At 40.0% G+C, this 27014-nt stretch overlaps 1 protein-coding gene across 5 annotated transcripts in view; it reads right to left on the reverse strand.

Annotated features, from left to right (window-relative positions):
• The window catches only part of MTUS2 (microtubule associated scaffold protein 2), a 296717-nt gene that overhangs the window by 219755 nt on the left and 49948 nt on the right, over nucleotides 1-27014 (reverse strand). For 2 of the 5 annotated variants that reach the window (XM_030476626.1, XM_030476620.1), the window contains exon 3: nucleotides 16487-16547. The exons of 2 other annotated variants lie outside the window; for them this stretch is intronic. The gene's annotated coding sequence lies outside the window, so the exon portion shown is untranslated. Of the gene's footprint in view, nucleotides 1-5986; nucleotides 6057-16486; nucleotides 16548-27014 lie in introns of those variants that run through there. One more of the 5 variants, XM_030476625.1, reaches the window with a different exon arrangement.

A 27014-nucleotide genomic window follows, 5' to 3' on the forward strand; every position in this document is an offset into this window, starting at 1 on the left:
GTGTGGAGGACTGGATACCCTGGGGAAGGGGTTTCACAGTGCTCTAGGATGCATGAAACCTTCATGACAGCTCAGCGGATGCAGCAGGGTGATTAATGTTGCATACTGTCACCTGAGAACATCTGCAAAGCCAGGCAGATGCATCATGTATTCCTCCCAGACAAGTATCATTTAGACGAGAAAGAGATTAGCATGTTTTGGAGGACTCCTTATGCCTGGGTGGTCCCACATGGATCCTACAAGGACCCCTCTAGTAAAAGCTTTGCACTAAAAAAGTATATTAACTTCTCCCTGACTCCAGCTCATAGCATGTCTGAGAATCTTACGTATCAGCAAGTGATGCAAGCAAGGAGGCTATGTACCAGCTATGTACCAGTTCAGAGTAAAGCTGGACAAAGCAGTTATGCAAAAAATTAAATTCTCAAATCTGTACTGGATAATGGATGATGAAAATCCTGTTCATTTCCCTGGGTTTTTTTGTTTGTTTGTTTGGTTGGTTGGTTTTTGTGGTGGTTTTTTTGGGGGAGGAGAGGGTATATTTGAAATAAAGCTTAGCTACACAGTATTTTATGAAGTCCTAATTCTTTCTACACAACAAAGACAGACTTTTAAAACTCTGTTTCAAAACCTGAAATAGCACCTGGACATGTCCCATAATGATTTATTATAATGATTTCTAATTTGAGGATGAAACTGTATCATCTTCTTCTAGTCCCACTTGAAATGAATAAGAAGTACTACTTGGAAGCTCTTAAGACACAGTACTAAACTTGCTAAGAACTGGGCATCTCTGCCCAGTGGCTGCTGCCCTGCAAGCTTATGGTACTACCAGAGGGCTTGGGAAGGCGTGGTTTGGAGGTACCTGTGCTGAACTGTCAAATTCAAACAAATTCAGTCCAGTGTACCTGGAGTATATATTCTCTTCGAGGTTCTTGGCAGAGATTTCTCCATTAATTTCTCAAGGTAAGGCTTCATGTGGAATTGTCATGGTGTAACACACTACCTATTATTGAACCCAACCTGATGCACCAACGTGCCACTGCACAGGAAAACATTCAGTCTGGGTCAGCATTTGCCAGAGGGATCTGAACAATATGCGGTAGAACAGTTATGACTTTTGTTTCAATTTAAGAAAGAAATTAAGTGTTCAAAGTGATTAAGAGCCAAAAATATTCTGCTTTCTACGTAATGGCCCTTGCTTGAGTTCAGCAAAGACTGGGTCACAGGCCTTTTCATGTAAAATTAGGGTTGCTCCAGGAAAACAAACAACAGAGATCATGGACAAGGAGTAAGAAACACAATTTCAGAAAGAAAGGCAAATAAGTACCAGTCAAATAAGACAAATGATTGAATGACACGTGGCAGATGTTGTCAGGTACATTGATGGTGCCAGTAGAAGGTCAAGAGCAAAAAAGTCAAACACTAGCTCTATTAATTCAGCTGAATCACCAAACACCCTCCCGTGAGGCCATCAGTCTTTGGAAACCATGCATACATAAGCTGGAAAGAGAAGAGACTAGGCAAATAGGATTCACTATCTTGAAGACTGTGAGTACTGGTTTGGGCACCTGTAAAAGCTTTATCATAATCTGTGGGGAATTCCCTATCTTCTTCAATACAATTTAGATTAAAGCTTTAGCACTTGAGAAATTGCTTCTCCCTCTCAGACCAAGATTTTTTATTAATGCCTTTTTATTGCTGTGTTGATGACACAGAAATTTTGCTTTTTTTTATTCCCATTTCATGTTATAATCCTTCTTTACTATTGTATTATTTTGTTACTACTTATCTATGTCATTATTATTATAGTAGAAAATGAAAAATTGCATGAATTACAGTAATTAAACTTGTATATGAAATGGAAGACCTTTAACAATTCACTGCACTTCCATACAAAATCTGTTGCCACAGTATGTATAAGCATCTAATTTTTCTGGAAATAGTAGCCATAAACTGCAAGCTACTAAAGATTTTCAGAGACCGGAAAGGGGAAGGCCATCTTTTCTTGCACCTTAAATCCATTTCTTGCAACAGAGATTCAGCTCTTTCAGGGACAGACTGTAACTTTTTTTTTTCCAGTCTAAGCAGAGTCTCGTATTTCAAGCATTTATTTCATTACATTTATTTATGGAGTAATGTATTGTTGAATGCACTGTTGGCAGGGTATGGCTCTGCGCAGATAAACAAGTTGCCCCATACAGCTCCAAATGTCGTCACCATGCAAAGGAAAATGTTAGATAGATGTACTATGACCAACACCTTCAGAACTTTCACTCCTCTTCTACTGATTGATTGAAGAATTATATCCATGAAATATGATGATTTATAGAATTGTATTGCCTCTTGGCTGGAATAAGCTTTTGCCAACCAAATGCTCCTGAAGAATGGCTGCTTGCAGCATAAATCCGATGTAATTTGATACACAGCATGGCACACAATCAAGATGAAATGATCCTTAGATGAATCCTCCATGCACAAATCATTTCAGGAAGACAATTTTAATAATGATATTTTCTTTTTTAAGTTCTTTGCACTATTTTTTTCAGATAATGAGCAACTGCATCCAGAAGAACCTGTTGTCAGGTTAATATTTTATTAATCCTTTACCTGGGGCCAACATCCAAAGAAACCAGAGGAGCTAGCTGTCACTTAAATACTCAGTATTGAAGGTCTTCTCCAGACTTGACTTCCACAATGCCTCCCTATTATCATAAATGTTCATCTCCCACTTTCAGCAGCCCCAGCATGGTTATGCCAGATTTTATTTGCTTGTTTCTCCCTTTTTCTTCCTCAGCCATGCCCCTCAATTTTTATTTCCCTCTCAAATAAAAACAGTAAAGGGAAAGTTTAGGATTCACAAGTATGATTATTAACAGATAGCACTGTGCTTGCTCAGTGTTAGGGACAACCCCTGTCCAGGTCTGAACTGATGAGCTACCAGTGGGACCTACTCCACCCAGAGCAACCACCGCCTTCAAATTCCCCAGTAGTGATTAGGATGAAACAATGCTGAGAAAATGCCTAGTCCCTTTGTTGTCAATGTACCAGGCTTCAAATGAGCATGGCTTTTTTGCTTCATGTCTAGACTTTTCATCTGAAGGAAAGCCAAGTCAATGCCAGTGTTGCCAAGAGTAAAAGCTTCCATGTAACATTCAGAAACTAGTCCCAGAACGATTGAATTTCATGTTTTATGGCACGCTTCTGCCTAAAAGCTCTTCATGGAAGTGAGATTAGTGATTAAGAGATGTGGAGGGTGGAACACATATGTCTGTGAAAACTGGAATTAATGTGATTATGTTAAGCGGAACATATTATGGGCATCAGTGGTTTGCAAAGATTTAATGAAATGTACACCCCAGGCATAGATTTTTCTCTCTGGAAAAAAAAGTGTGATATTCAGAGAAGTTTGGGATAAAGGGGTATTTTACGGGCAAGTAGAGGAAAATCAACTGTCACTTTATATGAAACACTTTCCCACTGTTGTGCTCGTTTAATTTCTACCATAATGGAGCAATTATAATAAATTAATGACCCCGAAGTACTATTAGTGCCTCCTTCCCACATACCACCTTTTTCCTCATGGAGAAAAAAAGGAAGGAAACAAAGTAAAAAGATACCACACAAGCAGATAATAAACTAACTGATCAACAAATGAAAAATATACTGACGACAAACGGTAGCGGTCACTACTCCTTCTGATACTCCACTACCAGGTCTAGTTCTGTGAAGAGATTGTGCCTTGAAGGATATAAGAAATTCTTAAAATATTATTCCAAGTCCATGAAATGCCATTGTTTTCATGATACATTTTGACAGGTTTCATGAAGCATGAACTTAACCAGAAGGACAAACAGTCTGTGATACCAATAATTCTGATTGCTTTGGAAAAAGTGTATATCCAGATCTGTGTGTAAAGGTTTCCCCAGTGCAACAAATCTGGTCTTTTTAATTACACACATGACCACAAAAGAATTTTAGGGTTTGCCTATGTTTGTTGCTCACCTTGTTCTCAACCACATCACATGTCCTGCAACCACACCTTATATCCATATATACGGCACAGTCGATTGATACAAGTTATAGTAGTTTAGTATTGCAGGATGATGGTACATTCTGACACATCAGCAGAGTGAAAAGCATGACAGGTCATTTGCAATGTAATGTGGCTTTCTAGAAGCCAAGCTGTTGCTACTTTCTCATTTCATAGCGCCTCTAAATGCCACAGCCACCTTTCATGGCTTATGCAACTCCACTCACAGTGCTTCGAGGCATTTCTGCACAGTGGAGAGTACTCCAATCACAAAGCAAATGTTCAGTGATTCATAAAGATATTTCTTTGGAAAAGAAACAAAACTATATCTGTTCTCCCTGGTCACAGCATGACCAAGCAAACACCTGAGTGAACTGAATCTATTGATTTGGTTTTAGAGGCACAGTCAAAGCAACTACAAGATACAAGATATTCCCAAATGACAGATGCCTATTGAGTATGGATATGGATATGGTTAATTTTGTTGTTTTCTGCCAGTATAGAATTTATAATATTCAAAACTGTATTCCAGATGCATTTCTTTCTGAGAAGTACATACACACCATTTGATTTCTGTGCATAGCAGAAGTTGTAGGACTATTGCTCAGTTACGCATAACTTCCACAGGCTGAGTCACAGACAAGTAACACAGAAATAACCTGCACTCTACGCACTGGCAAGAGGTTACCTTCAGAAAAATTACCCATGCCCAAGCATTGTGCATAAATATAGCTGACAGGAAAACAGAATTTCTTCCAAGCTATCTGATTACTCATAGGACAGTAAAACTAGACTGGGTATATATTTATAGGTAAAAAGATGAAAAACTTCCATTTCTGCTCTTTTCAAACAGTTATGCTCCAAGTATCCTTATTCAGGGATATTGCGGGATCTTATTTACCAGCATTTGAGGTTCATAAACTGATTAATAGTATTTTTTTTCAAACAGCTCATTTAATGAACTGAATTATTTAAAGATACTGAACTCCAAAACTCTGAGCTCGGTTCTGCCCGCTGGGAACAGTCTGATAGGAGAAGGTAAAAATATTTCTCGATTCTTAACTTTCTTTTTTATTTTTACTAAACTTCTGAAAAAATCCATTCCAGACTTTAATAATTGTTTGGAGTCGTACTGAAGAACAATTAAAGACAAAAGCGAAACATCATCTTCAATAGCCAAAACTCTGAAAATTTTTCCCAGAATATTAAGACATCTCTAAGTATAGAATACTCCTCTTAAGTAATCAAACCTGGTAGAAGTTCATAGTGCTAAAAAAAGAATAATAAATACCCAGAATTTACTAACATAGTAAATACCTTAACTGTACCTTTCTGCTTTCTATATAACTTTCAAGAACAGCTTATGGACGGGAATGCAACTTGCCTGTATCCAGTATAAAAGCAACTACTTGTTGTGTACTTACTACTTCTATTTTCCTATATCCCAAAGACCCACAATGCTAACAATGCTTACAAAAGCTGGAATCCCAACTTAAAGCAATGAGCGAAATGCAAAGACAATGGCAAGGAACAGCAGTACAATAAAGTAAGCTATAGTTTTTACATCAGCTGTGTAAATTCTTTGTAAGTTCACCATTATTTCACTTCTGTCCCTATATAATGCTATATAGATGTTTGCAACCTAAGACCATGCTAATTTAATTTAACTACAACGTTTTTGTTACAACAATGTACTTAATAGCGACTAGTTATTGTGTTGCATATTCAAAACTCTTCCTTGATGTAAATATGTCTATCTCTTTTATACTGAGAATTACAAATACTGATACCCACTGGAGTTGCGGTACAATAGAGAACTCGATATTTTCTTTATTTAGCAGGTAAAATTAGACATTTAGAGCAGACTACACTAGCACAACTGAAAAGCCAAGTAATTTTCATAACACAATTGATTTCTTACCACATGGAACTATTTAAGGGATTATAACAACTCACCATGATTATATTATGCAATAACATCAAACTTGATTAGAAGCCAGGGGCCTGATTGTTATCTCCATCAAGCCAGCGAAAATCCAGACAGAATGTAATTGACACCAGCAACTCTCAATTTGCAGCAGTATAACTAAAAGGAAAGTAAAGCACAGTATCTTTGATTGAGAAGTGGCTTTTCCTTTTTAGTTAGATAAGTTATTTTCATATCTTTGAGTGATTAACGGTGATTGTCTCAAACCCCTTTGAAGATATCAAAGAGGGTGTATTTGGTGTTTTCACTGCTACATACACTGATATTACATGGGTTTGAAGAAACGCCTTCATATAAAGAACAACTCACACAGCAAATAGAAGTAATTTCTTATGTAAACTTCTCTGGTAGCGAGAAAACCTTTAACATGCTCAGCATGCCAAGACCTTTGCCTCTCCATAAGTAAACATCTAAGGATAATGGGCTGGATTTTTCCACAGATATTGAGGTATACAGGGGTGGAATTAACATGTGGGAAGCTTTTCAGGAACTCCCAAGCTAGGTGTCATAAAACACAATCAACAGACATTTCAGGGCTGGATTCATCTGAGCTCATGACATTTGCAATGCAGGTAAATGTGCACAAGCTGGTCGGCTAAACTCTCTCTGTCCACAATGGGTTAAAACAGTAACTTCAGTAGCACTAGTATTCATATCATCCTAAGTAAAATAGGTCATACATGAATGTGGTTCCAAAATTGTTTATTTCTCCTTATTGACTGTAGAGAACAGGGACCACAGTTCAAGGTGACCAGCTCTGATAGAAGTTTATATTACACTTATTTTTCATTCATATAAACAAATCCAATGTTTTGCACCCTGAATTATGAATATGCAGATTAACTTCTGGTTTGCTTCCATTTTGGCCCACTCCAACAGTGACTCTTTCTCACTGGTTCACTACTGGGAGCACCAGTGCTGCCTGCTGTGGATGAGGAACCATCAACTTCCAAGATTTTGGTACAAGGGAATGGCCCTAGATGCTCTTTTATACCACCCTAAGGTAACCCACTGAGGTTACATCTACACAGTGGTAAATCTCATTGGAACTAGATGGTCTTAAGGTCCTTTCCAACCCCAACTATTCTATGATTCTATAAATTAAATGTGCATGGGACCATTCTCTGGCATTGAAGCCAGCTGCCCTGGAATAGCCTCTGTCCATCTTACTGAACTCTCACCATTTAAAAGGGAAGAGGTTGGTGTTAGGTGATGCCATTCATAAGTGATGCTATTCATAAGTGTTAGCAGTGATCTTTCTTTAATAAGTTTACCTTCCTCATATACACATGCTGTGTTAATTACCTCTGGATACAGTTTAGCTCCCAACATCCCCTTTCTGCTACTAATAAAAGCTGCTGCACTGCCTGGCTGAACACCCTACATGGGGCCAAGGGTGGACACCAAGCAGATTCATGTGTCCTGGCCACTTCAGGCACAAGCGTCCCCTTGGCCTTATGGCACCTCTATCCACAGAGGAGAGGTAACTTGAACCAGCAATGTTGGAATTGTATTTAAGTTTGAAAACAGCAGAGAGAATCAATTTAAATGTGGATGAGGTATATAAGCTGCATTGAACATGAGGCAATCTAAGCTTATTCACCTTTTCTGGTGAGCTGCTGCAAAGGATCCTCGCAGCGCGGGTGCTCCCTGCAGAAATAATGATTGTCCAGAAAAAAGCAAGCAGCATGTCCTCGCTTGTCAGCCTGTCTTCCAATTTTCTCTACTCACCAGTAATATACCTGCCATCCTACCTTCTCCATATTCCATTAATTTTTTTCTTTTTATTCTTGTTTATTTTTATGATAATAACTGACAGGTAGATAATACATTTATCTACCTATATGAGCATGCCTTTATAACTTCAAACACTGACAGCTGCTTTAGTTAGAAGACACCCTCTTGTGGAAAATTTTGTCTAAATTTAGACTCCATAAGAGCAATACAAATGTTTATACGATTTTAATTATATCTGAGTCAGGGCTTTCTCTAAACAAATAAAAACAGTCCCTGAGTGTTTATAATTCACACCTTGGAGAGGTCTGATACCACCTGAGAGACAGTAACTGACTGTAAACAAAAGCAAAACTGATTAGCCAATTTTCCTTCCCCATGATGAGTTCCCAAAAGGAAAACAACCTGAACAGCAAATTCAAAATTATTTAGTTCTTGCAATGGGAAGCCCTGTGAGAAACAGCTCTGCTGTGCCAGGTAGATTAAAGCCAGAAGCATCCGAGGGCTCAGCTGAGCCCAGGGCCTCCCTTGGAAGGAAGGGGGGCTGGCAGGCTGGACCCCCTCACCAAACATCAGAAAAGCATGACAGTCTGCGCATCTCATTGCATGACCAAACTCCCCAGCTTTGGTCCTGCCCTGAATGCATGCCTGGCCCCTTTGACTGCTGAAGCTGAATTTCTCTGCAGTAGGTGCCTCCTTCAGGCAGAATCTATATTGGAAATACTAACTAAAACAGGCTAAGCGTTTCTAGGCTTCGAGCTAGGAAAAATACACACTGAGACACCTGTGTGACACTTTCTATTACAAGTTTTAGTGTCCTTGTGCTCTGCAGCTTACAGTTTGACAGAGGGTAGCTTGTGTCTTGCATGCAATTTTTGTCCTTCTAGGGTCAAATACAGACAATTTATGAGCATCTTTTTAAAAAAAAAAAAAAAACAACAGCCCAAACCAAACCCACAATAAAAATCACAGTTCAGTCATTATACTAGCAGCTAAAAAAGCTATTATAGCAGCTGGAAACCATGAAGATTTAATCTTCTCTGATCATAGCTCTGTCCCTCCACAAATCCCACTGCTGATTAGACATCACAGGCACCATCTTCACAGAAAAACAGAAGAATTAATCCCTCAGGAAGAAATATTGCTTCTCTTGTAAGAACAGACAGAAATTTTCTCCAGACCCATGGCTTCCCACTGGCTAATTGTATCTGACTAGCAAGGTGCAGTAACCATGCTTTTAACCGTCTTATGGCTCTGTCCTGGCCAAGCTGGCTCTGTACCACACTCAGAGCTGGCAGTGCTGGGAATCAGGAAGTGCAGACAGTTTGGTGATCCTGGACTGAATGAGCCATCCCTGCCAAATTTCCAACACGTACTGTGACACCAAGAAAGTAATCTCCATGCTGGCAAGACCAGGAGCAAAGCTCCTCATTTTCTCAGCTGGTTTTCATTTCTGATGCCCAACTGATGACTACATGTAGTTCAAACAGTGGTGCTTATGTCATGCACTGCTGTTGCTAGCATAGCATCCCACAATCAATGTGAGGCTAGAAAAACTACTGAACTACATGTTTCAACAAAACAGCGAGTGCTTTGAACACCATCTATAACTTTAAGTGAACAATTTCAGTAATGGTTTTGTTAGTCCTTCCTAGAAGCAGTCCTAATGGGCAACAAATAACAAAATGAGGTTCAGCTGGTGAAAGAAAAGCAGGATGAGACATTGAGGGAAGGGAAATGATTATCATAAAACGTTTATATAGCCATGTGAATTCTGCACTGCGCTGTACAGGGATCACAGCTCACTCGTGCTCTAAACTTCTTGCCATTGCTAAGGCGACATCAGTTTAAGAGAGGCAATGCAGAGTCCAGTGGTGAGACCTCCTAAGAGGATAAATTGGCTACCAGGCTTTGCTAGAAGACAGAAAGTGTGTTGGTGCAAACAGCAGCATGGCTGCTCTGGCTGTGGAAGACTGCCTGACAGAGACACTCAACCAAGTGCAGAAGTGATGGGAATATAGTGGGAATATCCCAACAAATAGCAATGGCTCCTTGTTCCCAGAAATGTCACTGTTTTCTTGGCTGAGTCAGGCGCTAGGGAACATCCCTGGGAGCTACCAGGGGAACCATTGGGAGGTCCAGCAACGCATCTCATTAGGCCAACTACTCCTTCTCACTTCTGCCTGTCTTATTACAGGAGTGACATATGTGCCTAAACCTGGAGTTACCGAGCCTTTAGGGAAAGCTTCTCCTGCCACCACTGGGCTTGAGACCTTGTTCCAGGGTAAGATGAAAACAACATGTAGCAAGCATATACGGATAAAGGAGATCACAAAGTGCTTCACATTATCAGTTTATGAAGCCTATGTAGAAAACACTTAGCAGAAGCCAACTTCTACGCTATCAAAGTATCCACATCCCAGCTCCCCCTCTCTCTAGGTGTTTCAGATCATGTTTGTTTCTGTTCCAGAGATCTATCTCTGCTGATGCACCTTTGTGGGAAGAGAAATCCAGCAGCAAATATAACTTCTAGCTCCTACTACTGGTCTGTCTCAATCAGGGCTCAGTCACTCTCATTGAGATGCCTGGTAGGTAGCTGGTGTGCTTGCCTGCATTATAACATCTCCTTCACAGTGTCAACTTACTCCTCACTGGATCTCCTCTTATTTTACTGCAGTCCCTCTAATACAGCATCAAAAACACTTGCACTAATACCAGGATTGGGCCATGACAGACACATGTCCAGTTCATGTGTTCTGGGGAATTTTTATTCCTCTCCCAGCTTACACATTTCACACGACTCAAGTTAATTAAAAAACAGAATGGGATACTGCCAAATGCTAATTTCTCACTAAACAGAGATAGCTATTTAAAGAATGTTGTTACGCTAGCCACATTTCACCACAAAGAATGAATACCTATAATTATCCTTGATTATATAATGTCAAACATAGGAAAAATAAGCAGCCCCACATTTTGAGGAATAAATTGTAACCTGTATTATCCACATTCAGGCTAAAAATGCTGGATCTTGTTCCAACCTCAGAAATAAAATATACCCAGCAGTACTTGAAAAACAAATCAATCTGATTATAATCTTACTATACTCTAGCTTTTGCATTCCTCAGCTATGTAGCAAACATGGAAAAATCATATTACATGCACCAGGAGACAAATTTTTAAGGTATCTAGGCAAACATCAGTTATCTTTACACTTAAATATTTCTAACCTTGCATCTTGGGTCTTATTGTGTTACATCTGTGAAATGTTTGGCTATTGATTCATAATGTATTTTGACACTGTCAGCAGACCCATTGATCAAAAACAGTACTGGGTTTGCAGGTTTGCCTGTGCATTCAGACTGTGGGCAGCAAAGAAGATGAAGACAATTAGAAGATGCCAGGTTGTTTCGTAGCTTCTGAAGGTAGTGTCATTAAAGACAAATTTCAAATACTGGGCTTCCAACGTTACTGGAAAAACTTTGGCAAGGATTTTATTTTCACATCAATAAAGTGAAACTTACGGAGTTATTGCAGTGGGTGTATTCAGGGCCCAGCAGAGGAGGCATGTCCCAGGCGTTGACCTGGGGTTTTGCAGCAGGACCCAGCCTCTGCTGCAGGGATGTCTCAGGGCCACCTCCTGGACTGCAGCAGCGACAGCCATTCCACTGAGGTTTCCATTTCACCTTAGCCCCAGTGTGTTATTTGTGAAGGTTCAAAAGCTCCTCCATGAGGAGCTGAGTAACTTTTAATGAACACGGTGGGGACATACACCCGGAGTGAGCCAGAGCCTGGTGGAAGGCTGATATATGATGGTGAAATCTCCTCTGACTCACGCTCCACAGAGCAGATATCCTGAGGGATGCCAGGCAGGAGGGGAGACACAGAAGCACAGTACAGGGAGCACCCACTCATGTCACCCATTCTCTGACATTCCTGCGATGTGCAAATGCACCGTGGCAGGATGTGGGACACTGCAGCCATACTTTGGGGCCCAAGGGAGGAGGGGGATCACAAGGCCATGGCTGGGCCGTCCCTCTGCCTCAGGCTGCCTCCCCTGCCCTGCCACAGCTCTGTGACAGCACCCAGGAACAAGGGGAGGACATGGAGCTTTGTGGCATGGGGAAGCTCCTCAGCAGCCAGTCTCTATGCCCCAGGCACACTTATTTCATTAGCAGTGCCATAGTCTGAACTCACAAGCTCAGAAGCCTGTGGGTGTTTCACAGATGTCAGCCAACACCCCAGAAACCAGAGGGGCTTGTGCTGCCAGACCCAGAGTTTTGAAGGTATAATAATAGGGGTGAACCTCAACTGATATTTTTTCCTGAGACTGGGGTGTTCCCCATGCCCTCTCTGCTCTGGTACTGCTTGCATTCTGCTGCTGATGCCCCCTCCTCAGGGCTCAGGGGCCTCATTATCACAGGCATCTCTCGTTATCACGGCATTTGCAATATCTCCAATACACAACCCTTGCAGCGCATAGAGCCTTTCCCTGGATACCTGCCATTCTAAATTCAGTATCTATAATGCCTATATATGCATCTATAATGTAATCTCGCCTCAGCCTCCATTGGGTTCCCTCCTGCGGCTAACAATTTGCAACCACACAGGAGTGAAAGATGTCATGACTCACTTCCCTGTGAAATATCTTAAGAACTGCTTTAAAAATCTATAACAACAAGCACACAAGGTATAGGTAAGAAGAACTATATAAAAACATGGCTTCAGTTCCATTACACACTTTGCAAAACATTTTGTTTTTCTAATTGGTTTGGCTGATAATATTTGCAAAATAGCTAGAAAGTAAAAAACCCTGCAATTTCAGTCCCAAAGTATCATCTTTCTCTTCCTCAACAACGTCACAGTTAAGTAGATATTTCGTGTTAAGCAGCTTTAGTGGATGACGTCCAAAATGAGCAGTAAATGAACTTTCTATAAAACAAACTTCTGCTCATCCATCACAGAAAACTGTACCTGAAATGCATCCCCGAATTGATGAAGTTTCATCTGGAAAAATGACACTGTCATATATTTCATATTCTGCCAATATAATTTTTCCAGATGAAAGACCCAAAAATCAGTGGCTGTTACACAAACCAAATGAGATATTAACATGTCCTTCCCTCTTACAGGGAGAGAGGGACCTTATACAAAAATCAGCCTCCACTGAAAACATCTGCAAATTTCTACTGATTCAACAGAAGTTCACACTTATGTTCATGTAAAAAGACTGATACTGCATATTCACTATGGCCTGAAAAATATTAAGGCCAATAACTTTTAGGTGACAGTCCCATATTTTCTCCAGAGCTTGCTCTTTCTGCCTGCAGCTTGTTGGGCTATTGCTATCCTTGATGGGCAGGCGTGTAATGCAGGGCATCAGAGAATCACTGTACCATTTGCCCTCAACTAGAAACCAGAGGTTTTCCCTTTCACATTCAGCTCTGCCAGTCAGCTCTTCCTTTATAAGTTAGCAAAATGCCTTTGTATTATTGTTTCTACTTTGTATATAAGCCTTATTGACTTTTTCAGTACTTAAATGCTTTAAGAAAATCAATGTTTCAGCAAATAGAGTGGAGTAGAAGTATCATGGAATCCCATTTGCTGTTCCAGCACCAGAGATCATGGTTAAATTAAAGGAAATAAAAGTTACAGGTGGGACAATGAATATAGAGAAAAATTGTAAAAGACATAGAAAATGGGTGAGTGGAGAGGAATGAAATTTAAAACAAAATAGAACAAGAGAAACTGAAGATAAATGTAGTGGCTGTGGGTAGGACTTATCTCAACTAATTTTAGCAATCTAAAACTTAGGTGCCTAGTCCAAGCTAATCACCCTAGCTCTCTCCATACAGTGAATAGAAAGAAGGAGCCACCTCCACAGGGGATTCAACCGGTCCTAAGATAGGTTTTGTAAGATAGAACAATGCATCACACCTTCCTTTACCCATCCCAAAATCTAGATGATGGGCTCAGAGGAGATGCATAACTTTTGCGCTTTAACAGCACTGGAGTTGATGTAGGATCGTTCATCAATTTGAGCGTTTTACCTATTTGGTAGATAGCCTTTCAGTTCCACATTTTTAGCTTTGAAGATCGGATTAATTTGGTTTTCTTGGCAATACGTGACATTTCTTGTGTCAGAGGAAAGATTTGCTTATAATTGCTCATCAGCAAGTCCTTGTCTGAACATTTAAATAATTTACAAGCACAAAACCTATTTGTTGTGTTTTATTAAAAATGGGCCAAACTTGCCACTAGCACAATTGCATGTAGTGCCATTCACTTCAAAGCAGCTACATATGCTTACACAGCAGGGAATTAGCCCAGATACTGTCAAAATGCTTCATTACTAGTCAGGTCAGACAATAAATCAGGTCTTCTGTTTGTGAAGTACTGCAATTTATGCCTAATGAATAGAAGAATTGGTATATAAAGTAATTATCAAAACTGGAAAGCAACCATATCCTAAATGTGCAAATCCTCGTCTATAATACAGATTTTACAAAAAAGAAAAAAAAACAACCCATGATGACAGGCATGAAAAAAATCCTGCTTTCTTGCAGACATAAGCAAGCACTTTCTCCTTCCCTTTTCTGCAGGGATGCTACCTTCAGCATCTTTTAACTCATTTAAAGGCCCATTGTCCTAGAATTATTGACCATTTCAGGCTGGAAGGGACAGGGACCTCTGGAAGTCTCTAGTCCAGAGTTAACACAGAATTCAGGACTGGGTTCCTCAGAGTTTTGTCCTGAAAACCTTCAAGGACAGAGAGACTGCGTAAGTTTCACTGTCCTCATGAGACAGTCTCCTGTTTTCCTTATATCCAGTCTGAACCTCTCTTGTTTCATCTTATGCCCTCTGACTCTTGTCCACCTGTAGTGGACCACCATAAAGAGCCCAGCTCTGTCTCCTAAATGACCCTGAGGCACTGGGGGCTGCTGTCAGGTCCCCCTGCAAAGCTGTCTCTGCTCCTCACCATGTGAGGAGAGGCCACCATCTAAGGGGCCTCTGATGAACTCCCTCAAACATCAAAAATCTGTAAATGTCTTTACTGTATTTGGAGGACTAGAACTGGATGCAGTATAACAAGTGCTGAGTAGAGAGGATAATCTCTTCCCTCCATCTACTGGCTTTACTTCTCGTAATAGAGCCCAGGATGCTGTTGCTCAGTTTTCCTGCCAGGACACACTGCTGGCTCACACCCAATTCACTGCCCTACAGACCTGATGCAGAGGATTAGTCAATCACCAGCACTGGAGTTTGCATTTGCCCTTGTTTAATTTCATGAAGTTCCTGTTGAGCCGTTCCTCCAGCCTGTCCAGGTCCCTATGGATGACAGCCCTGCCCTTCAGCACATCCTCTAGTTCCCTCCAGTTTTGTGTCATCCACTGAGTTGTTCAGGGTACACAATGACTCCTATCAGGTCACTAATAAAAGTAAACAGGGTATGTCCCCACACATAATTCAGCTCATAATTGGCCTGCAGGTAAGAGCATGACCCATTTATTATCAGTCGGTGGGCTCAACAGAGTTTTTCAACCCTGTAGTTGTCTACCCATCTAGAGTGTATCTCAAGTGGGATACAAGGATTATGCTGCATCAAGCTATACTAAACAGCTTTCCTGTATTATAACCCACCCTCAGACTGAACTTCTGTACAGGCACCTTACTGGAAACAAGCAGCCAGGCAGGAAAAGTGAGAAGACAAGATGCACCTCAGTAAACTACAACCCTTACTCCTGTCAGGAAATAGGTTTCATGTCTAGCATGTTCTTCTCACCCATACCAAGAGCTTTGGCATATTGTATCAGCGAGGACATTGCTTTCCCATAAGAACCTGGACACTTCCAACATCTACTGACAACTCTGAAATTCCCCAGTGACTTTGCCAACTTTTCATACACAGGCAATTTGCCAAGTTATCCCCCTTTTCGCATTGCTCAGAACATGTATTGTCAAAAAGATAATGAATATGGTAATATATACATCTTTTAATTAATACACAAGTGTTCTAAATAATTTGCATAAAATGTCTGACACAAAGTAGGACGAACCTTTACAGTCAAGTTTCAAAAAAATCTAATTAATCATTTCCCTTCTGCATTTTGGGTGATAAGTCTATTGTACATCTCTGCAAGTGACCTATTTCCTACAACACATTCACAGCCCTAAGGAAGTCCTCAAAGCCAGGCGAAGCAAAGCTCATGTGGAATATCTAGTCAGGCTCTTTCAGAGTAGAAAAAAGACCCCAAACTGAGACTGACTATGAAATTAGGTGAGCTTTCACAAATTTACCTAAGTGTCTTTCCCTAACATTCCCAGAAATCCCTTATTCACCAAGGTTCAGCATGTGAACTTCCAGAGAGAATAAACTTCTGTGGTGGTAAGTTAGGGATGGGATTAGAAGTTGGTTTATAATAGGCATCTTGTTTCGGCTTCAATATGGCTGCTTGTTTCTCACGAAATGACTAACATGAAGCATCTAAAACTAGGCTGACTGTAGGAGGATAATAACAGTTCACACACCTACAAAGAGTAGATAACACAGAAAGCTAGCTGTGGAATATGGATTACTGGCCCACCAGTGAAAGTCAAGAAGCTGTACATAAACAGGGTATCACATGCTACCTTCCAGTTACAAGCGAGTGTAATTTCTGGAGGCATCTATTAGACTATGTGGAATCTAGTAACTGTCTGCAAGATCTACCTCACATGCCTAATGTATTACTTACTATTTGTTTTCTGCTGAAGGTGTTCCTTGGGGAAGGCTCTTGCTCTCTGTTCATCAGAAGCCTTGAAAAGATATCAAAATGGAAAAAAAAACACTCTGTTTAATAGGGAAGTTCTTCGAATTACAGAATATTTATTAAAATTCCAGTTCAGTTTTTTCACACAAGCACCAGTCTAGATTATATTTGGACTACCTTACTGAAGATTTTCTATTTATTTCATTGCCTGAGTTGCTGCTTGCAATTCAGCACAAGCTTTGGGCCTGCGCAGTGCCATGAAAACTGAACACACTGTGAGCAATTTTCAAATGTGGATGCAGCACTTTTTATGGTAGGATGAAACCCTGTGTCTTAGAAGTCAAAGACAATAAAGTTTTCAGCTCAGAGGGTTAGTGACTCCAAAATGCTAAAGGATGCAACCTTTTGGACAGTTACCTGTCACCAGCTGAAGTGTGCTAGAAAGTGTAAGTAATACTTTCCTATCAGAATTACTTTAATAAGATATTTGTACATACTTGGGAAATTCTAGTGGCCATGGAAATTATTGTGTAACCTCTCCTAGGACAGTACTGAGAAAAAAAACCCAATGTTAGATTAATTACTAATAAAACATTCTGAGTACAGAAAAAAACCACTCTATATTGTGCACACTATTCTTTACTTGCTTGTACAAGCAGAGATGTAAATTGACTATTTCTTCAAGAAAGTGTTCTGCAAATTTGACAAATAGGAAGTTATATTTTTGTATGCAGGTAAAGTTTTTCCTCTCTTTGCGTTATCGTATTATTTGCAGTTGGATTCGTTTGCTACATAGTGTTCTTGAATCTTTCTAGATAACTAGTCATACTCCAGACATGGGTGAGAAGAGGCAAGTGGCTGACTGATACCCTGGAATAATGAGATTTTGGCTGTGAAAATGAGAAATGTGTAATGTGATTTGACTAATCTCTCCCCATACAGAAAAAAAATGCATTTATAAATCAAAGTTACTATATAATTTGGTTACAGGTATTCAATAGACGAATGATCCTCTTTTTCAGTTATGTATTTCCATTTATATTTAAAAAACTATTGATTCTGCAGAATGAGGAGGGTGTTTCATTATTCCAAGTGACACATGATAAATTAGGATTTTCTACAGACTTTCATACAGTCTCCTTCAGAGAAGACTCCTTTCTTTTCCTCAAGTGCTCAGCCATTAATCCATTCTTTTACTGGAAGAGATACTATGGCAAAAGATGAAAAAGGTGCCTGTGAGCATGTTAATCATGGAGTGATTGATGCTGCCATTACAAGGAAAGGTTAGACAATATGCTCAGCAGTTTTTACTGGTATTTACAACACGGTGCCAGTCATCCAAAACGAGGACTGGTCATTGCACAGACTTCAAATTAATGCAGTATGAGTCCTCTGAACCTAATGGCAAGTCTGATAACATTCATCTATTTTCATTTCTCCTCCCTCTTTTAGCACACGGTTGAAGTCTGAAAACATCTGAAATTGATGAGACTTTCGTTGTCTGACTGCTAAAGCCAACTTGTTGCTTTGGCTCTCTGTGCACATCCTTTCTCATACCAGGATCAGCCCCTCCAAAACTCACCTATCTAACAAAACAGAAAAGATGTAGTAGACGAAATAGTAAACTGGAATAAAAAAAATTAATTATCACTTCTATAATTCCTTCTGTGCAATACAGTTTCACAGAATACTCATGTGTCCTGCACTGCCAACATGACTTCATGTATTTTTATTGGAAAAGATGTGACTTCTGGAATGTGGGTACACTATTAATCCAAACAATACCATGATGTGAGTCTGAAAAGGCCAACTTCTTAAAACTTCAGTAAATGCACTTGTCTTCAGAAATTATTTGAAAATAAATATAATTATTGAATCAAAGAACAAGCTTCTATCAGCAGGGATAAGTTCCAGCTGTGCAATTAATGCAAGCAGAGAGAAAAGCCAATCTAGAAAACCCATGACCAGCTCCATATGAAAGATAAAACAGAAGAAGATTACTTCTCTACAGTATACTTTCTTCCACATATTTTCATTTCTATGTACCTTTCTTACTGTCAGTTGCAAAAAAAAAAAAAAAGAAAAAAAATATATTCACACCTGACTATTCAGAAACAACCCAAACCAAGAAATTATCATTCTAATAAAATAACCTTCAGTTGTAAATCCAGGAATGCATCATTTATTTCCCTTATGCTAATTTATTCAGTAATTAGAAGGATCAGTATTAGCTTGTCACTACTTTAATTCCTCTAAATGATTTAACTTATTTTACTAAGCATTGCTGCTTTTTATGAAAGTGTAACAAAGCTATTTCATCGCAATGTAGATCTTATTTAAGTATAGCTGGGCAGTAGATGTTCCTTTCCAACTCCATTACTGATTTGATAAATATCAGTGTAATTGCTCTGCAGTAATAACCATAGCAATGACCAGAGTTTTCCTGTAACATTTCTTTCCAGTATCAAACACAGATTTTTCTAAAGAGCTGAAGACAGACGTCCTTGTCTTCTAGTCTATCTTTCCCAGGTTAGTTCAACTATTTTCTTGTGCAATATGTTTAGAACTAAATCAGACAAGCTGTGATCTGAATAGCCACCTTGTGTGGTCATTTAAATGACCACAAGTGAGCATTATTTTGGTCTGAAAATCCTTTCCTTAGATTTTCAGAAGTGCTGTGAGATGCTCTCCTTCCATCAGCAAATGCTAACACAGTTACTGACATACTGCTTAGCTAAAGGCTTCCTGAAATTTCAAACTTTGTTTTTCACTTGTAGTCTCAGCTATGCCAATTGCACCTGCACATCATTCATTACATATTTGCTCAGTGTCTATATTTCAGTAGTGTTTGAAGTGGGTCATGGTCACATGAAGCATGCAGAGACCACATAGGATGAAAAGCACTGAATCAACATTCCAATTAATCTCCCTTTCACTTTTTTGTGGACAATGAGTCAACGATATTGCAATGAACTGCAATGAAAGAGCTAGTGAGCCAGATAGTGTTCATAGAATCATTTAGGTTGGAAAAGACCTTTAAGATCGTAGAATCCAACCATTAACCTAGCACTGTCAACCCATCACTAAACCATGTCTCTAAGTGCCACGTCTACATGTCTTTTAAGTATCTCCAGGGACAGGGACTCAGTCACATCCCTGGGTGTTGAAGATGAGGTATTAGAAACTAAAATAAACAGAACGAGGATCAGGTAAATTCTCAACAACAATAAGCAACCACACACTCTTAAATCAGGTGCTTAATTTATAGACAATATTTAAGCCATAACACAGCTCCCATGTGCTATGAAGTTTGAATGTTCCCTATCAGATTACATCCCTATCTTTAGCAGGTATCAAGTTTTCCTACTGTCATTCTTTCAGCAGATCCCAATGAGTTTCCCTTTGTTCCCTTCATAAGAGCCATTCACACACTGTTGATGCCTCTAATTTCTTCTAAGACTGCAGCAGATGTGTACAAACCCTTCTGCGTACTGTGTGGTTAAGTATGAGCAGACTTGGTCCAGTTTAGTGGTATGTTCCCTTGCAGCAGTGCAGGACAGCCTTTCAAAATGAAAGGATTTACCCATGAATTTGTGGGGGCAAAGGACAAAGCAAAGCTTTTACGTGCATCCATGGCTACCAGTGTAAGTTGCCCCCAGTTTTGAGGTATCCTGGGCAGCTTCTCTCTCTAGGTCATAATGTCCCTAACACAGCCTGCTCTCCACTTTCAACTCTGTTCCATGGGTTCCCCATTCTGTTCCTGGCACCAGAAGGTAATGTTAATCGCTAGTCTTTCATTACATCGCCAAAGAAATTCCTTTCACAGTTCCCAGTAGTTCCTTAGTTTCATGCCAGATACACTTACTATCTTTAATGCTTCACCTTTCTCATCTAACAGGAGAACTTCACTCCTTAGCCCACTGGATCACAGTGCAGAGAGGATGGAAAAGATATCTATCTCCTTAATGTATTTAGCAAAAGTAATTCCCATATTCTCCACCAGTTAATAGGAAGCTTTCTGGGGGGACCCCTAGTTTGATTTTGCACAATAGATTATGATGTTCTACAGATAAAGTTTAAATGGAAAAAGTTTAAAGGGGGGCTAAAATAAAGACACTATACACTGCTGTCTCTTCTTTTTCATATTTACTACTACACATTATCCATTAAGCTAGAAACACTACTCTACTTGTCCTATCTTTTGCAGCAGAAGGCTGTACGAATCCCTTTATCAGACAAAATATGATAGGGCACTTCTTTAGCTTTCCAATTCTCACTGCTCCTTGCAATAAATCCCACAACATACTACAGCCTTTAAAAACACTTCCACAATTCTCTTTTTCATGCATGAGTTATAAGCATCACATGAAGAGAAACCAAAGACATGCCTGTGGGTTAGGGCCTCCTCATCTGTATGCGGCAGATCAAGTTTCCACCAGTTTGTACCCAAATATCAGTCCTAATCCATAGTTATCACAGTCAGGTAGCCAAGGTGATTTATACCACGAAGGCAAAAAAGTACTATGTTTCATTGGTAATATAGCACATTTTGACCCACTTCTTTTGTAATAGCTGAAACTATAAATATATATATATATTTTCAGCTGCTCTTTCATTTCAGCAAGTTATGTATTGCTGCTAGGGCCACCAGTGCTTGGAAAAAAGGTTCTTTGGATACAGCCTCCTAGGAAAGCAGAATTTTTAAAACAGCGATTATTTGTTTGCTGTGAATCAGGAAATGCTTACAAATGGCTCACAAAATCTTTCTTAAATTGAGGGTCGTAAATTTTGCATATGGGCAGTGATGGACACCTCTTCTAGATCTCAAGTTTTCAGTGAAAACAGGACCAAACAAATACAGCCTTCATTTGCTAATTCTACCACATCCCCTATAAATAATGGCCTTATCAAAATGCGAGGTCAGTGGAAGGAAATGTCCTTATCCTTTGTACTGACCCCCTTCCTGTGGCCCAGGGACATTGAACCACACCTTACAAAAATGTACCTCCAAGTATTAACTCAACCAATGCCCTCAAAACCCAAATGATTGTAATAAAAACCCAAAGGAATAAAAAAATCAAAAGGCCTCTCTACTGCCTGCTGAAATTGAGAATAATAATGAGAGAAAACCTTAAGGAAAAAACCTTGAGGAAAAAACCTTAAGTTCTCTTGTAATTAAAGAGTTTTAATAACATTCTCCAATTTCACAGGAGCTGTACATAAATGCAGTATTCAGCAATATGCAGCCCCAAAATACGTGTCCCAAAGCTGAAAATAAACTTTCAAGAAAGGGGTCATAGCTTGACTGTTAGCACGGGGCTTCTAATTCTCCATCTCCTTCAAGAGCATGGCTCCCAGCAGGCAGGAAAACTTCGCCAAGTGAAGGCGGTTTGGTTGACTTGACCGAGGAGATGCTGTGTTGCCACACAAACTTTCTAATGATGGAAAAGGCAACCAGCACTTCTTGCCTCTCACCACTATGACCTCCCTCTGTCATAGGGAGGTCACCCCACTTCCCTTCCTAGAGCTAAAATTTTCAGGTCTAAGCCAAAGCAAAGGGACAAAGATTCCAGTAATTTTATTTTTGTGGAGCATAAGCAATGCCACTTTATTGTAACTAGAAAGGCTGCAGCCACTACCTAGACTTTGGAATAGGTCTTAGTTACAGCACTGCATCACTTAGACCTTTATTTTACCTTTATAAATACAGCTCAACCTGGAACAAAGGCAACTCCTCTGGATCCAGTCTATAAGCTGTCTCCCTTGCCTATTGCTGACCAGCCATTGTGCTTTTTACCTGCAAACTTACAAAAAAGCACTGAATTGTTCATACTTAAACAGTAGTTCAGCCATTTAAACCCATGGTAAAAGAAATCAGTGTTCTGGACTCCCAAAGGCCACCATGATTCACATGCAAAGTATACCTGCCTATTTCACTAGTATTTCCTAAGAACAGTTACTATCTGCCAATTTACACACAAATCCATCACCAACAGCCTTTAGTTTAGATTTATAATAGAATTTTTGCAGATAAACACAAGTTCGCAAGATATTGGTCATAATGCAGAGTTTCATTTTCCTTAGGGGGAAGAAGATGCCAAATTGTGACAGAACTCCAGGAGGCCACAAAGACTAAATTATAAGTCCCCAGATATTCTGTGGTAAGTCTACTAAATAACTTTTTTTACCTGCCAGGGGGATTACAGCTGAATTGTTGCATCTGCAAAATCTGAAGTCCTTTGCTGCTACAAAACTGTTTCCTATTTGGGTCCAAGCTTTATGGTAGTTGGCTTCCCACTCATGGAAAACCACAAATTATTTACAAATCTTTGAGTATAAGTCTGTTATGAATACATTAACTGTTCTCTTACCTTCAGAACTCATTAGCAACAGGAACAAGTCTTCTGATGCTATTTTCTACTATATATCCACTGCACTTGCTGAACCCGCTTCTTTATGAACTCTGCCGAGACATTGGGGTTTATTGTCAAAACACTGCAGACTTGGTTTTTAGCCTGGCTTCTAAGGAAATTGAGGCTTACACAATCACATTGTATATACATTTGTCAATTCTTCTTCACTAATATTTGAACATGTTGGCCAGTTTTAAGCAAATCTGACAGCTGGAGATAAGGAAGATAGGGGTCTCAGAGATGGAAGTCCTGACAGCTTTTGTGAAAATTAGAGGCTAGGTACAGAAGATAGAGAGGAGTGTTTTGCTTATCCTGGGAGGCAACAGCCCACTGTCTATCCCTGAACACTTAACTCCAATCAGTCGCAGACCAGGCCCATGTTTGCTCACCAGGTTGGAAATGCAGATCAAATGCAGCAGTGCTGCAGGAGCTGAGAGGGATTAGGGGATGGAGGACACAAATTCACATAAACCCAAGTTCTCCTACTGTGGCTGCTTAGTTTTTCGTACCACATTCCACAGACAACATCAGTGAGGATAAAATGTAGTGTTTTAAATTGGAATGCAAACATGTATATATTTATGAAATGTATATACTGCTAGGCTGGTTATAAGAAATAGGCAGAGTCTGGTCATATGGGGCTAAATGATATAAACCAAGGTCATTGCACTGAATTCAGTGGAAAGATGGCAATCTTGTGCCACAGCTTTCCTGTAGTCCTTCTGCTTTGTTATTAAAAGGGTGGCTGCTGGTGGCTCTGGAAAAGATCACAGTCCTCAGCCCTACAGGAATGACAGTGGAGAGATAAGGGGCAGGCACACTTCTCCTCAACCCCTGGGTGCTACCTGGCAGTGTCTGGGGAGATCTGCACAGCTGATAAACATCCCTCTGTGTGCTGCCAAAACTCCCTATTTGTGGTGCATCCCATCAAATGCGTATTCACGGGGAAGCTCAGAAAAATGGCTCCTGTGAATGGCAGGCTGGCCTCTGGGGAGGTAAATGGGAAGTTCCAGGGAAGCCAAAAAGCGCAGGTGGGGAGTGGGACCAAGCTGGGATGGATGACTCCCTTTCCTACAGATCCCAACCACACAACCTCATGGTTTGCTTGCAAGCAAGCGGGATACTCTCCCTTTCCACACTCAGCAGTAATGCATGCAAATCCCTCATCAGAGAGGCCACCACTGTGTTAAACTAGAGCAATTTAGATGAGGACTATATGAGTATTCTGAATGCTGTACTTTGTCTCTGCCTTTCTGTTTTGTCAAGGATTGCACAAATTTGCAAGCTTTCGTATTTAAGTAAATTATATATATGCTTCTATTCTCCCGAATGGCAAATCCAGTCCTATGTACCAAGAAAGCAGACGGCAGTGTTTTGTTTTTAGCTAGTTAAGCAGTCTGAAGTGATCCAAGAAGGAGAACTCAAGGAAAATAGAACATTATTTCACACCCCAAGCAGTGTGCTTAGTTACAAGACTCTCGCCAAATACAAACGTAGTATCTCTGCTAAAATTAGGATATTAGTTCTAATTACTGGGCACACAAAAGTCTCAAAATTCTGGAGCTGAACTGATAGTGTTGCTATGGAAATAAGCTTAACTACTACAGACCAGCTAACAAACTTAATGTTGCTATCTTTACAAGCTACCTCTGCTCCCAAAAGTTTCTGTTCTTTTCCTCCCTCAAATGGGACTAAATATCTCTATTGTTAACAGAAATTAAATTCAGATGTACCAAAGTCCACGGCTACTCTATGAACAGCTTGACAGAGGATAATGCAAGGGAAACACAAGGAGCGGTGCTTCAGTGTAACCATTGCAAACAATTAAAACCACATTTTTATCAATATACTATTTCAAACACACAAGGCAGTGCAACTTGCCATGTTCTTCCCACACTTCTTCTCCACCTCACATAGGAGGAAAATTTATGAGGAAAGCCATGCAGCAGAGGCTTTTCCTTCCCTCCCCAGACTTCGGTTACTGATTGCTTTCCACGAATATATGTAAGTGTGCATATAAGTACATATATGTGCATATGAATATATGCATATATGCACACACAAATGAATATATGTACACAAGAAAAGGATCATTCATGAGGAGACTTTCATGTTTTGCTTTCCCACAGTGGGAACCCATGCAGGAGCTCGGGCACTGAGGAACAGGCAGGCCATAGGGCAGAGGACAGGCATGCTCCAGCATTACTATGACTCCACATGCTGGACACTGTGGGGTAAGGGGTTCAGAAGGGATAAGCTGGTTCTGCTGGGGATGAAGAGGACAGAGGACAGGCAGAAGGCCCTGGTCCAGTCCAGGAACCATCTGACTGCAGGGGCTGAGACAGATCTGGAGCTATAGGTCTTGCACGCACTAACATGGAGGATCCTTCTCCCCACCGCTTCCTGAAGGGACTTCCATTCACTGTATATGTATATCCATCCTCCTTAAAAGGTGTCAGTGCCTCAGCCAAGCTGGGATAGTAACACATGATGAACATGACATGGTTTAGTGTGTGGTGTCCCTTTCCATGGCAGGGGGGTTGGAACTAGATGATCTTAAGGTGCTTTCCAACCCAAACCATTCTATGATCCTATGACCCACTGGCTACCAGCCCACAGGTAGCAAAATGCAGATAGTCCAAGTGAACTCCACAAATACCCAGTGACTGCAAATACTTCATTTCCAGCATTCAGAAGCAGTCTGCAAACTTTTCACTGACAGAAAAAGAGATTCAACTTTATCAAATAATTTATACACCATGAATAATTCAAGCAGTCCTAATAAACAGTTGAAACCAGAAAACTCACAAGGAGCACATTTTACGAGGTTCCTTGTTGGTGGACTGCACTATAAACTTGCTTACACCCAATCTGAAAAATGTCACTCTGTTGACTTCAATTTAATTACTCCTCATTCATACCAGTCTGAAAGCAAAATCATTTCATTTCCCAAAGGATAAAAATACTGTTCAGTTCAAAATCATTATTTTTTTAATGGATTCTTCAACCAATTATTTTCCAAATATTTTCTTAAATCTATTTAAAATCATGCACACTTGCCAAATTGCACACAGGAATAGTTCAGAGATAATTGATCTCAGAACAAATTTGCCAAAAAAAAAAAGCGAAGAAAAAAATTCCTCTGAACTTCTAACACTCTGAAACTGCATTCAAGATTGTAGAAAATATTTTCAAGCTGATTCAGACTTGCTGCTAGTTAATACATATTTTTTTGCTTGATGAAACTGCGGAAGGTACATCAGTTCTTGGATTCATAGAACTTGAGCCCAGAGGAAAGAACCAATTATCTGTTTTGACCTCTGTATATCATGACTTATTAAATTTCATTCATTAGTCCCTTTATTGAGCCACAGAATTGGTGACTTACTTCCAGCTGGAATTTCAATGGTATCAGCTTTCAACTATTAGTCCTTGACAATCCTTTCTTCGCTACTCCTTTACTGTCAAAATCCCTTCATGGCCAAGCTTATAAATGACATCAAGTCACCTCTCCGGCTTTGAGGTGTTAAATGCCTGTCACTGTATTTTCTTCCCTTATTTCCATGATTCCTTCCTGCACCTTCTTCAGGTTTTATTGTTATTTTTAAAACAAGAATATAAATTTTTCAAAAAACAAGCAAAAAGTATTTATTTTTTGCTACCCCATGGTTTACACACCCAAAGACTGCAACCAGCTTTTGGCTATAGCCTCACTAGAGGCTTCAGCTTCACACCAGATCTTTAGAGGAAGCAAAAGTAGCATCATGCAGAACTTGTTTCTGCAACCAGGTGGACTGCTTCAGGCTAACTGGCCTCACTAAAAGTAGACAATGCCTCTTCCTCTAGCCAGGGCTTCCTAAAGGAAACTCAGTGTCTATCTATCTGATGCAGAAGATAAGTTCCACCAGAGCCAGTATTGAGTATCCTATAGAGGCATGGGATCTGTATGATATAAAACAGCCTCTGAAAAGCTGTCTGCAGAGTTTAACTTCCTATTGCGTTTAACAGTACAATTGTTGGCATCAGTGCAAAATGCAGGTGCTGCTTAAGGAGTTCAGTAGTGTCAGCCCCCAGCTGAACCGAGGTGCTTCCCTGTAACA

The sequence above is a fragment of the Strigops habroptila genome, chromosome 2 (genome assembly GCF_004027225.2).
Source record: "Strigops habroptila isolate Jane chromosome 2, bStrHab1.2.pri, whole genome shotgun sequence".
Lineage (NCBI taxonomy): Eukaryota > Metazoa > Chordata > Aves > Psittaciformes > Psittacidae > Strigops > Strigops habroptila.